Below are 11,801 nucleotides of genomic sequence, written 5' to 3'. Positions count from 1 at the left end.
GTTATTGTAAGTATTGTTTGAGATTTGAATAATTGATAGTTAATCTAAATACTAGTTTAAAATTACATTTACACATTACTTTCCACTTTTCTATGTCAGAGGCTAAAAAAGCAGTAATTTCGTAAAAAGGAGTAATTTCCTCCTTAGCTGTGCCATGAAGCTGTGACTTTTTCTGTCTATAACTGCATTACCAGAAATTTATATTAATTGCAACTATGATCCATTAATACAAGAAGTTTAGAAAAAATTATCTGCCCAGAGATTTTGCTTGATTGCAGCATTCATAGAGATGGGGAGAAACAAAAAGAACAAAGACTATGTAAGCAAATACACAGTTCAGTATGTTTTATCGTAGTATCTGAGTGGTATATGAATACTGGTGGAACTAAAGCCTTTTTAAGCTTATTTCCTAGGCTTTTTAAAGATTATCCACCAGGTGGAGTTTGACAGCATTTGTGTGTGGCACAAACCCAACAGGCTAGGTAGGCAGAAGCATTCCCATCTGTAAGGTCCTGATTTGGGGGGGTTATTTTAACTACCAGGCTTTGACTTTGAGTAAGAAATGGGCAGAGAAGGTACAAATCATGAGAAGGAGGGCAGGAATACTCTGTCCTGTTTTTGCTTAGCAAGCCTAACCTGTAATTATTCGAGGGAAATGAGTTCATCTTTCGTTTTCATAGAAAAGAACAGTAATGCTCCTGGAGAAAGGGGGAGAGACTCTAAATGGTCTGATAACCTTTAAAGCCGTCTAAAGACTAAATCTAAAACAAGAGCTTGTTTCTGTGAAAGCCTCTTTTTTTTTTTTAATACTACGTCAGTGGACTCAGTGCAAGATACTGCATCTCTTCAGGTCTTCTCAGGCTTAAATAAAATCCCTTGTTTCTGGAGAAATCTCTGGTTTCCCAGATGTAGTTTTACAGTGAAGTTATGCATCAAATTAATGTAACTTTATAAATCATTGCTTTAGTAGGTTAATTTCCAGTCACTTGAGCTGGTGGTTGTGACTCAGACATGTTAAGGGAATGAGGAGGTGGAATGTGCTGGGTAAATGTTAATTGGAGAAGTGCTCCTACTGTGCTCCTTTGAAGTACTCAAGTAATGGAGAAAAGGAAGGATTTCCAGTTCTTTGATTTCGTATTTCATAGATGGCATACATAAATAGTGTTTTGGTAGTGGGGACACTACCTTCTGTACCTTCTGAACAGGGAGAAAAGATGGACAGTTTTCCTCCTAGTACTTGGGGGGGGAAAAAAGGTGTAGATATTCCATTAATTTGGAGAAGGGCTGGGGAGTAATAGAAGTAAGGTGTAGTAAATATGCCATTGGAGCAGTGTGGGTTGGAATAAAGGGGCATGTGACAGGCAGGCAAGGTGTTCATTTCCCTGGCTATGTTTGAATAACTGCCTTTGTGTGGGTTTTTAACTGCAATTATGGGGGTTTTTTCTGCAGTACTTCTTGAAATTCTAGGTTATTCCTGGTTTCTACGAGTTGCTTGATTAAGTAACTTTGAAAACACTTCGTTTACTATGAACAGATGTTTTTGTCACAAGGCTCTGTTTCATTTTACATTTTAATTCTTTTTCAGATTTAAGTCTTTATGGCTTTCTAAAATTGTAATGAAGAAGAACGTGGTTTCCAGTTGCTAGCCTAGTACTTTGTGTATGCTGAGAGTCAGCTTGTGCAGAGTAAGTAACTTCTAAAAAGTTGTGAAAGTGACATAACATCTCTTGTAAGCTTAGTTTAAAAAATCTTTATGCATAATACAGAGTATTTTTTCTCCTGATTACAGAATGAGAAAGATAATTATTTTGATTAATCAGAAGCTAGGAGCCCATAAATAAAAAAAAAAACTCACGTTCATTAAGTGCAACCATGCTTCTTCTAAACTTATTTTTAATTTTAGGGTTTGAGTCACAGATCAGTGAGTATACTTGGTTTGTGTCTTTGGTTTCAAGATCTGTCAATGTATAGTTTTATTCAAGTCTGTTTAGGATAAAGGAATGAGATCCTATACTTTGAAGACTAAGAATTTGTGAAGTTAAAACATGAGAGAGAATTCTTCATTACCTCTAATTTATAAAAATATCATCCAGAAAGTACAGAAGTGAACCATACAAAAATAAATTTAATTGTATTTCTTTACACTGTTTAAAAAAGAAAAATATGAATTACACTCTCCTAATGTTTTCTAGAAAAACTAGGAGCTAACACTGAGCTTTCAGTTGCGAGGGAGAAACACACCAAGATTTCATATAGTGTTTCATTGGAATTTCCTGAAGCAAAAACCTGATCTCGGGGATTAAATTCATTAGAGCATCTTGTTTAAGAAGCCACGTTTTAGAAAGTTAGCATGTATGTTAAACCTCTTAAGTTTTCATTTGTCTAACCCAAAGACTTAATATCCACTTTTCAAAGATGTGATCTGTTTTTGCCCAGGTTTTGGAGCCATTACTTTGGAGGAGTGCAATTCTTGTAGTGCTTTGATTGGAATCAGTCGGAGTACTGAAACAAATGTGACCTATGTAGATAGTGCTTTGATTTCCTGAATATCTTGGGTGTCTTCAGGTGAAGGAAAAGGAAGAAGAGAATAAAAACTTGAGATAGGTAAGTTTAGTTGAAGGCTACATATCAGAGTGAAGCGGAAAACACTGAAGGAGTGTATTTACTGCTTGTAGGGGAAAAACAACTCATGACTTACTTAAATCAAGTTAGAATTGAAGTGATTTGTTGATTTATTGATAGTTTGTAATTAACTGTTAGTCCATGAACTATACGTGCAGGATTAATGGCAGCAATATAACAGATAAATGACTACTATACCCTTTACAAAACCTTAATAAACACCTTCACATGCCTAAACACACTCCTGTAGCACCCCCCCCACCCCCCGAAATTTGCAGGTAAATGCTCACCCCTGTCCCTTTAACAGGAGGTTTCAGTGGTATGAGCCCACCCTTTTCAGAGTATGTTATCCTGTGTGCATCCATCATCTTAGGAGATGTGGATGCTGTAGCTGCATTCTTGCCTGGGCTGTTCCTATCACCCATGAGTCCACCCAGCTGTTGGGGCAGGACCCCCAAGGTGACCCCCCCAGGAGTGACCTGTGCTTGTTGCACCCTGTGCTCTCAGCCCACGGCCAGGGGAGGGTGTTCTCTCAGGCCTCCACAGAACTTGAGGTGCCAGGGGCAGCTTCTTGGTATCAGACCAGGTTTTCACTGCTTTTTTCTCCCTGTTAGGAAATGTTAGGGCTTTTTATATTTGATTTTTAAGCTGATTCTTCTTTCCCACCTGAGGTCTCTTGGTAACTGCCTGATTACTATTTCATGTGGTTGATGGTTATCTTCATTTTCAGACAATCTCAGCGAATTTGGAGCAAACACCCTCTCAGTACTGGACGTTTTGTTCACACACATAGCACTTCTATTTCTATCATAGCAGCTGATGTCCAGGATTTTCTGCCACATTGTACTCCATGTAGGTTTCCCCCATTACTTGGAGCTGTTTCCTGGAATACAAGGTATGTTGAGAAAGGAAGAGACAAATTCCTCAGAAGAAGTGTTCCTGTTTGGAACCTTATTTTGAAGCAGTGAATGATGCATACGGGGGAAGCTTATTTGGCCTCAGACTGTTCATGATAGGCCAGAATATATTAAAACTTAGAAGTTTTCTAATAATAATACATAAAATAAGGAGGTTTCATTGTTATCATGCTAATAAATTCCAATTCATGCATTTGTTTTTCTGCATTCTGTAGGCATTCCTTACAATTTGTACAAGTTGAAGAGCAACTTAAAAGTTGAGATCTGCACATTAATGTGTGACTTCTTAATTTATTCTTTTAGTAGTACATCCACAGTTTGTGTGAGTACCCTAAGAAAACAAGTGTACAAGCGAAAAATAAAACTGCCCTTGTGAATCTACCGTGAAAAATTCCATCCTTCTGATCAGATATAATTTCTGGTTTCATAGATGACAAGACTACAGGGACAGAAATACATTGGGTACATTTCAGCAGCCTTCCAGTACTAAAGGAGCTGCAAAAGAGCTGGCGAGGGACTTTAAGGGCATGTACTGACATGGGGTGATCGCTTTAAACTGAAAGGGAGTAGGTTTAGATTAAATAATAGAAAAAAAATTTTTCTCTGTGAGGGTGGTGAGGCCCTTGAACAAGTTGTCCAGAGGAGCTGTGGATGCCCCATCCCTGGAGAAGTGTTCAAGGCCAAGTTGGATGGGGCTTGCAGCAACCTGGTCTAGCAGGTCTCCCTGCCAGTGGCAGAGGGTGGGAACAAGGTGAGCTTTATCATTTCTCTCAACCCAAACCATTCTATGATCCTGTGTATAAAATACCACATTTTTAGCCAAATCAACAATGGAAAAGAATTCATTATTTTACTCGGTATATGCATTCATTTAAATGGTTTGAATCTCTAACCTTGAACTTTTTACGTCTGAAGCACCCTAATATTAAAATATCATTTGTTCTGTGGAAATACTAGCCAAAATGAACAATTTACTAAGGGAATCTACTGGGTAACAGGCCTAAGAAGTAGTAACTTAAAGTTTTTGTTGATAGTGGAATCACTGTACTCCCTGAGGTTTTTTTTCTCCCTGGAATTTTTTCCTCCCGGAGTTGTTTTCTCCCTAAACTGAGACACTGATGGTTGTATGTAATGCCCATTTTTTCAGCTGTTCCATCATCTTCTCTTCACAAAGTGTGTATTGCTGTAGCATTCAGGTGCCAGGGGCATCAGTTCTTACAAAAACTATTTAAGGAATGTTTTGAAGTCTCCCATTTCTTTTTCTACCATGTATTCTATTTTTAGTTTTGTGAAGATCTATTACTTTATTCCAGTTCTAGAACTATTGATTGCTTTAATTTGATGCAGAACTTATATTTGTTACAGAACTCTTGATGTCAGTTGCTTTCACTTCTGTAATTAAAAATGTAATTGCCATTAAGTACCACTTCAGATTTGGGGATTATGTTCCCAGTCAATACCTTTTCTGACTCAAAAGCAGGATGCCCAATCTTAGAGTAATATTGCAATTCTGAGACAGCAGCTGTAGTGAGCTTTACTTGGTAAACTAATGCTGAGCTTCATAGGTAGCTAAGTTCAAAATACAAGCCAAAGTCATAACTCGGTATCCACTTAACACAGATTTGCATAGCCTCTTGTCCATGCCTGACTTTTTGTCTGTGATTTTTTTTTTTTTTTTTTTTTTTTTTTTAACCTAGAATTGTTTCTGAAATTCTAAAAGAATAGCTGAGCTGGAGCTACTGCCAAGAGGTTTTGTTAATCACATCTCAAACAAAGCATTCCTCAGATGATTTTGCCTCCGGGATTCAACTTCGAAGGCATTCTCAGGGGGAGCTGCGGTGCTGTCACAGCACTGTTGAGTCAACAGACGTAGAGCACTTGTTTGATGCATGGATGACTGATCTTCGATTACCACCTTTCACAAAACAAACGAAAACATCTGTTCTTTTATTTATATGTGAGCTTTCCAAGTAGGAGTGTACAATTTTCTTTTGTTTATTTTTGTTGTGTGTGTTCTTTTTCCCTCCTGACTCACTGAATCTTCATTGTATGGGAAGTGAAACTTTGAGCACTGAATGGGTTGGGTGATTGCATCTCTATTCAGGATGTTTTACAGCATGGTAGTTGGTATTTTTTGGTACCTAAAAGTTTATTATCCCTTAGAAGATAGCTAAGCACAGAGTTTTAAATTAAATTCTATCCCCAAGATATGGCATTAAGATAATGGTATAATTATTTATTAGCCTATGTTTGGAGCAGACTTAGTTGTTCTGCTTTGGGAAGGAATTCTGGTTTATGAACCCAAAGGCTTCCGAAATGTTTCCCTGCAGAGAGTTAGTAAATCTTCACAAATACAAAATTACTCAGTCCCTGCTCTCCTTTCTGGCATTTTCTGCTGGGCAGCTTGGCTTTGTTATACTGGCTCTCCTAGATCTCTGAATAGTTGCATAGAGACTGTGCATAATTTTAGAAGTCTTGAGAATTGAAATCAGAGCCCCTTAGCTGTAAAAAGGATCTGAGAGTTAGACCACAGAATGGCTTGGGTTGGAAGGGGCCTTAAAGCTCATTTAGTTCAACCCCCCTGCCGTGGGGAGGGACACCTTCCACTAGAGCACCACCCTGAGTGCTGCAGCAATACAAATGCTTCTGTGCACCTACTTGTTCAGGCTCTGTTTTTGAGTATTGCTGAATAACTCCATTTAACTGTACTGTAAATATTATTTGTTTTCAAGCAGTTAACCATCTTGAAAACACATCAACATGACTTAGTAAGTATAACACTTGATGAATTTACAAATGAATCTTGGCATAAGGCAAATGCATTTTAACACTATGGTTTGTATGCATGCTCCCTGCATATTTATTTTCAACTTCCAGTTGATTAGCTGCTTTGTCTTGTGTGCAGAAATGGCCTGTTTAATGCAGTAGGAAGTCGAGTAGAAGCCAGCATTTGTTAATAGATGCTTTGAACAGGCACAGTCAGACATTTTAAATTATTCTAACTAAGCAGGAATTCTAATTTATTTCTAAAGATAGAAGTACAACAACCCAATTACCTAGTTTCCTCACAGAGTGTAATGAGTACAATTAGCATAAAATTGGTCTATAAATTTAATGGGCAATTTCTTGTGTGGACATTGAAAACACTAGTAGAAATGTGGCAAGCTATATTAGAGTCCATATAGTAACTTGCTCCCATTGGATGCTTCCTTGACAGAAGGCATTACTGTAAAATATCAATCAAATCTGTTCAGTACAAGGAGTTTCTAAAGTATTGGTTCCAACAGGCATGCCAATAGGCTTAAAAGTTCCTTCAATAAGAGAATTTTGTTGGCTGGGTTGGCAGTAGGGTTTTTTACCTTTTAAAGATGGTATTCTGACTACAAATTCAAACTTGTAGTATATGTGAGGTTGTGGCCAGTTCTGTGTGTGTAGCCTCATAGGAACAGCTGGATCAGTTGTTCTAAATGCAGAATATTCACACAGCTGATAATAAAGATAATAAAATAATATTTAATACTCTTGAAAGTGAAAGGGGTGCTGGAGTCTTGCAGCTGATGCAGAGGTTCTCAAATCATGATTCTGGCTGGTGCCAGCACTTGTGCAGTTGGTTGGATGTAACCAGCTGTGGGCCATTTCAGAAGTTCTAGATGATGGAACCCAAAGGATAATTTTGCCTCCCTTCTACAGCTGATTTGTTTGTCATGGGAAGTTTCTATGTGAATGTATTTTCATCTAGTATAGTAAACTGAGACATAGAATAAGTTGCGGTGACCTGCTGAGACTAAAGTGGTGAAAATTAATGCTGAGAGAGAACACATACTTAGAAGAACACGAAGTTTCTTCTGCTTTGTCTGTTCCCTAGAGAATGAATAAACAAACAAAAAACCCAACCTTGAGGTTTGAAGATTCAGACCAAGTTCTTCAAAGTATATTTTCATGATGGATTTTTGATTTCACCCTAGTGCAAGCTGACATTACTGGAAGGAGAGAGAAATGTAAAAGACTTTTCTCTAAAACAAACTTACCAATCATGAAAATGCTTTAATTCCTTCAGGAGTGCATCCGTTTTAAAGGTACTTTTATTGCACTATGCTGTTAAGTACAATGAATAAAAGTATAGCTGTGACTGTGAAAATAGCAAGTTATTTCTTGTGCATTACAACAGCAACTCTCTTAGGGATTTATGCCCTACCACGCTTTTCCCTGTCTGATAATTTCATACAGCGCACTTGCCTGCCTTCCTCTTTTGCCTTACCACTGAGCAAATGAAATAGTGTGGAGGTTCTGGGCTGCTCTGGAGAGCTGGTGGGCCACTGTGTGTACTCTGTGACTAGCAGCCTGCCAAAAAAAAAAACAGGCAGTGTGGTCAATTTACTTGGTTGTAGGGCCATTAAAAGATGTATCTTTACATTTCTAGGATTTAACTCAGAGCAATGTAAATTATTTTATTAAAATATATTAACACATAATTAACAATTCTGTTCCAGGTTAAACCCAAAGAATGTTAATCCTATGGGATTTCTAACTTTGGTTTATTCAATAAATAGTATTTTAAAGTAGGTATGAAAAAAATGGGGTTTTTTTAAGTTCCTGAACTCAATGGGAACCCCACAGCAAGGGGAGAAAAGCATGGAGCAGTCCATTTCTGGGCTCCCTCAAACTGAGCTGTACGCTGCTAAAATAGATGTTCTTATGGAGGAGAAGTGTTCTTAGGTCTTTTGTTCAGAGAGAGTCACAGAAAAGATAGGTCAAAGTTTTAAATAAATCTCTTGGGAGAGTGTATTCATATCTTACCTGGTAAATCAGTGCATCTCTCTTCACTAGTAGCTGAAGATTAAAGACCTGTTTCTCTGATAAGAGTGTTTTGGCAGTAGAACTAATAAGTAAAGTATTTTGTCAGTCTGTGTAGGAATTTGGGTGGTTTTGACTTGGTATGTGAGAACCACCTCACTTAATCCTGATTATGGGAATAAAGTTATTCACAGGTAGTGCAGGAAGGGGCTGATTTTTGTGGCTGTGCTCACATGGGTAGCTGCTCCTGAGCCCCAGCAGTGTTTCAGGGCTGCCCTTACTTCTGGAGGCAAAAAAATTTTTAAAAAAATTTGAAAGTTCCCATCTCTGGAAATATGGTCAAGCTGAATGGGATTCTGAGCAACCTGATCTAGTTGAAGGTGTCCCTGCTCATTGCAGGGAGGTTGGACTAGATGGCCTTTAAAAGGCCTTTAAACCCAAACCTGTGATTCTGCGATCTTACTAAAGTGGAAATTATAATGTATTTCTCCCATAAAATGCTTTGTGATTAACAAAATAGAACTAAATGTAAGCACAAAGCAAACCCCTGTTTCCCAGGAAGTTTCAGAAGTTAAAAATATACGTATGGGTAAATTTGGAAGTTATCTGCAAGGTCAGGTAAGTAGAGCAACACTATTGCTTGTAAAAATAATTGTGTTGATTTTTCTCTTCTGTGAATTTTTTTCAGCACAGGCTTTTACCGTCTATTGGAAGCAGAACACTTGTGCTCTGAAATGAATAATTAGCTGTTGAAGTAGGTCTGTACTGTGTCAGTACTGTCTTCCACTTGCCTGCTCTTATGTAACAGAAATTAAAACTAAAATGGGGAAAAGTTACTAAATCCTATACAGAGGTTTAACTTTTAAGAATGGGATTGTAATGTTAGGAAGATGCTGCTTGGGAAAGACACCTTTCCAACTAGTGTTCTCCTAGTAATCATGTTTTCAGCAGTGTTCTTGAAGAACTGAATTTCTGAGCATACTTCATTTTAAAAAATGATAGTAATTAAAACTCTAATATGGTGCCATTAACTGACTATTTTTGTGGAATGGTACCATGAGAAGCAAATCACTTAGCAGTAATGAGGACATTAAATTCAGCATGCTATGAACCATGTATGGTTTGTATTTTAGTAAAACATGCACATTTCATTTTTCATAATGTATTTTGCATAAATGCTGAATGTAATTACTCTTTTTTGTCTATATTTGCAGCTATTGTCACTTGTATTAAGCTGTTTTGCAACTTCTCCAGCTCTGTGGAATACAACTAACTGTATGTTGCTGTCTATAATCAACTGTTTTATTAAAAGGCATAGTTATTTATTTAAAAAATTATTTAAATCCCTGTTCTGGTAAAGTTTACTCAGCAACACAATATAAACTGACCACAGGAGAATGAAGTCTATGATGGAAAGGAAATGTAATTTGCAAAGGTACAGCTCTAATAGAGGAATGTGTGTGATAGCCATGAAGACCTGCCTCTTTCACTGAGAACTGGAATAGTGAAGACAAGGGAAGGAAACTGAAGAAAGAAAGATAGCTTATAACCTAAATATTTAAATTCACACTCAAAACTAATGAGAGACATATTACCAGCTCAAGATTTTAAAAAGTAAAGTATCATATTTTTCATTAACTTTCTGTAATAATTTAGATTGCATGTATGTTTTTCCATTTCACCTTTTCATGCCCTGCCTTCCCCTTTATATACTGTAGACAACTCTGCTAGTTTTTCATTTCCAAGCTCGGTTACTCAGAGGTACTCAATTACGTATCACAATGGTGTCTTTCTTTCCATTTCCTGAATGACAGAGTGCGTGTCATTTCTGCATTGATTCATATGTTAGGTTGCCACAAATGCTTAGGCTTTAAGACCTTGACATTAATTCCTTCTTCACAGCCATTTATGTCAGGAAAACTCAATTGTTTGAGCACTCCTGGAAAGTAAATGCAAGAAGTGCCCAGATATCATTAGATCAAATTCACTGAAAAATATAAGAAGGGAAGGGGTACAAAGTGAAGATATATGGCTGCAGATCTCGAGTGTGGTTAGACATGGAGATAAGCCTTGTAGCCTGCTTGAGCTCAGGTATTTTTATTGCTTCTGCAGAAATTAGTTGCATGTATAATCTGACAGCAGGTCACACAGCAGTTTGGCTGGACCAGGTCTGGAACTTTGACGTCCAGATTGCCAAGTTACTGCAGTTGTTGTTTTCCTTTGCTGCAGGCATTTGTTAGCATTTTTAAAAGCTGCTCTGAAAGGGAGCAAAGGGTATAGCTACAAACAGTGAAACTGTGGCCAATATGTAAATATGTTCTAAGTGGTCCAAGATCGTTGCAGGGATGGAAGTTTAGGCTCCTGAGGGAGCCTCTGCAAAGGAAAGGCAGAAGGCACAAAGCATTGAGGAACGAATCTTAATTGTACTTTCTGTCTGCTCCTTGTTGCTCAGGCTCTGAAGTGCCAAGGTTGCTAAGTGGCTTGAATGTTTCTGAGATGGGTTTTTTTTCCCCCCAAGTGGAATAAAAGCAGTTCAGAGCAGCACATTTGTTATAGTTCTGTGTTCAGTTGGAACATAGAAGGACTTCTGAGGGCAAAACCCTTGTTTTGGAACCTGACTCAAGAAAGCATTTTTGCTTGCTCTTCTTGTTACCAAAAATAAAAAGCATTACTAAGCTAAGTGTTTGCAGCTTTGCCAGGGAAGCTGTATTGCTTCCATGTGATTGCACAGAGTATTGACAGAGAACACTAGGAAAAGGACTTGGAAACATGGGGCCTTTGGAGAGGAGAGCTCAGAGGGCACCACAGGCTAGGCTAAAGCCTGAGATACCAGTTCACATAAGAGTCAGAGACTTTCAAATCTGAAAATGAAAAGCCTAAGTGTCAAAGGTAAAGGAATGGTAAAAGCAGCTTGTCAAGGGTGGGGTGGTCAGCAGCTGGATCCCCAATACACCGAAGAACTCAGGGTGACAAGCAGGAAAAGGGGTACTGTCAAAAGTATCTACTATGGTTTCAGGATCAGAGAGAGAAAGAGGAAAACAGATTTATAGAACAGCATGAAAGATAGGATTTAGCAACAGCTTTGCTAAAGGAGAAATAGGTTTGAGTGTTCCAATGATGGGAAAGAAGAACAAGTTTGAATGAGGGGAAAGGGATCTGACAAACTTGAAACTTTCTTTTTGTTAGTTAGCTGGAGGTGACAAGGCACACCTTCATTTCTGGTGCTAGAAATGGGAGCTTGGAGTACAGCCAGCAGATATTTAGATCACTCAAAGGCAGAAATGACTTCTGGAAATAACTGAGAATAGGTGATGTCGTTTAGGTGAAAGAGACAAAGTGCACCAAAAGAGGCTGCAGGAGAAGGAAATCTGTCTTTTTATCAGCTTACACAATCAGATTAAGTTTTAGGAGGAGAAGTAGTTATTGCTTCTCCTTTCTTCTTTGATGTTATATAGATTGATACATGCA

General features: G+C 38.0%; 1 long non-coding RNA gene across 1 annotated transcript; it reads left to right on the top strand.

Annotated features, from left to right (window-relative positions):
* The first annotated feature begins 1,896 nt into the window (after nucleotides 1-1,896).
* On the top strand, nucleotides 1,897-11,207 carry LOC125322547. The gene is made up of 2 exons (XR_007202068.1): nucleotides 1,897-3,517; nucleotides 5,237-11,207. It is a non-coding gene; the product is annotated as an uncharacterized LOC125322547 (long non-coding RNA).
* The last annotated feature ends 594 nt before the right edge of the window (nucleotides 11,208-11,801 follow it).

This window comes from Corvus hawaiiensis, chromosome 3 (genome assembly GCF_020740725.1).
Source record: "Corvus hawaiiensis isolate bCorHaw1 chromosome 3, bCorHaw1.pri.cur, whole genome shotgun sequence".
Classification (NCBI taxonomy): domain Eukaryota; kingdom Metazoa; phylum Chordata; class Aves; order Passeriformes; family Corvidae; genus Corvus; species Corvus hawaiiensis.
Note: the sequence above shows the minus strand (reverse complement) of the source record. Positions and strands in the feature narration are given on the sequence as shown.